Below are 2,448 nucleotides of genomic sequence, written 5' to 3' on the forward strand. Positions count from 1 at the left end.
AAGCCTTCCTTGAGTAGCTTTTTCGGCACTGCTCAATATTTCTGCCCATTCTAAACACATTCCAACCATTGGAATCGTGCCAGGACACCTTGTTTTTCTAACCCTAACCCTACCCTGGTGCACACCCCTAACCCTAATACAGGGCTAAAATACCATTGAAAAGAGGGCGATTTTGAAAAAGCCTTCCTTGAGTAGCTTTTTCTGCACTGCTCAACATTTCTGCCCATTCTAGACACATTCCAACCATCGGAATCGTGCCAGGTCACCACGTTTTTGTATCCCTTATCCAGTGATGGTGAACCTTTTAGAGACCGAGTGGCTATACCTCCACCAAAACCCACTTATTTATTACAAAGTACTAATACTGCAATATAACCTGAAAACTGAGGTTTTAGTTTAGAAAAAACAACTCAGTCCAAGCAAATATATATACATCCTTGGCAGCGCACTGACCAGCCATGGGAAAGCTTGGACCAGTTGCGGCTAATGAGTCACGGCGTGTGACGTCATTGCCTGGCGCCACTACTCCTTTCCGAGCATGCGCATGGCCCCTATGTGCGCTGTTATCCGATCCTCGGCTGCTGGGGCGATGCTGGGGCGACTTGGCTCGTGTACCGACAGAGAGGGTTCTGCGTGCCCACTGTGGCACGCATGCCATAGGTTCGCCACCACTGCCCTAGGATAATCATGGGCCTTTAGTGCTATTTATTAATTTTGCATTGGATAGTGGATCGCTAGTGTAATAGCCTTACAACATTCTTAAGCTCCTATGCAGCATTTCAGGGTAGGCACTTGACGATTAATGCTTTCATAAAGCGTATTTGTTTTGCGCTGCCTTGGGAATACACCTGTGTTTTCCCCTCCCCTCCACCCCAAAGTTTCTGAATTTGTAAGCAAGAATGGCAGATCTTTGTGACATCCATGTGTCATTCCTATTCATTTATGGATGGAACTTGTAAAACACAAAGTATCCATAGAACTTAAGAACAGGTTCCCACTCACAGGTGGGTGTCCTTGGAGTAGCATTTTGATACACACCCATACTGATAACCTATGAAAAGATTAGTAGCTATTTTCCCTCTTCCACAAAATGGGAAAGTTTGTTCTGTGATGCTCTCCCTCCCTCCACTATGGAAGGCGAGAAATAAAAATACAAATGTTATCTGCATCCTAACATTACCCTAGCTTTGATGTTAAACCCTGGCGAATAATTGTGCACAAAGTTTAGGCTCTTAAAACAGCCTCCCCCAACTTGGTCCTAGATGCCTCTTGCCACGAATACTGGAAGTTGTGATCAAAACAGTAGGAGGCCACGAGGATGCGAATAGCTGTTCTAAAAGTATCAACCAAAAGGCAGTGTGGTACAGTGGCTAGAGGGCAGGATTCAGACTTAGGAGAGGCAAATTCTAGTCCCAATTTGTCCATGAATCTAACTTCGGGCCAGGGACCGAGTCTGAGTCTAACTGACCTTACAGGATTGTTGTGAGGATAAAACAGAGGTGGAGGACAACTGAAGCCACCTTGGGTTCCTTGCAAAAGGTAGGCTATAAATGCAGTAAGAATTAAACAGCCTGAGATACGTCATTCAGACCCTACACGGTAGTATCAGGTGAAGAATGCTCTCTCTCCTTGAGCCTGGCTACTGTCTTCCCAGTCTAGCTTTCTGTATGAAGATGATTTGTGTCCTTCAAAATAGCATTTAATAAAGCTGTCTCAGACTTGGCATCTGGAGAGTTGCATTTTAGGAATGCTCTGTCAGATATTCCTAAATTTATACTTAATTTTGCAGGTCTAAAAAACAACAAACTTCTGTTTTCACACTGAGTACTCTTTAATACGCAGGCCCAAAGAAAGATCTCGTACCACCCTCAAAGGCCCACTGTGATGACTTTGCCAGGCATTTCAGGGAGAAAATCGCTCAGATTCGTCACGAGCTGGACTCTACTATTGAACCAGATTCTACTGAGGGGGACAACTCCAAGCATTCTTGGATGAAACTGATTATCTGGACCCATTTCAGTCCGGCTTCAGACCCGGGTACGGCACTGAATCTGCTTGGTCGCCCTATATGACGACCTGCGCAGGGAGAGAGACAGGGGGAGTGCGTCCCTGTTGGTTCTCCTGGACCTCTCAGAGGCTTTCGATACCATCGACCATGGTATCCTTTTGAATAGGCTAGCGGGATTGAGAGTTGGAGGCACTGCGTGGCGGTGGTTCCGCTCCTATCTCAACGGCCGATTTCAGAAGGTGGTGCTGGGGGACTATGGCTCTGCGCCATGGCAGTTATACCATGGAGTTCCGCAGGGGTCCATTTTGTCCCCCTTGCTATTCAACATCTACATGAAACCGCTGGGAGAGGTCATTAGGAGGTGTGGGCTGCGGAATCATCAGTACGCTGATGATACCCAGCTCTACCTCTTGTTCTCCACCAATCCAGGTGAGGCAGTG

Source organism: Varanus komodoensis, unplaced genomic scaffold, assembly GCF_004798865.1.
Source record: "Varanus komodoensis strain SLA01 unplaced genomic scaffold, ASM479886v1 scaffold53, whole genome shotgun sequence".
NCBI classification, from domain to species: Eukaryota; Metazoa; Chordata; class Lepidosauria; order Squamata; family Varanidae; genus Varanus; species Varanus komodoensis.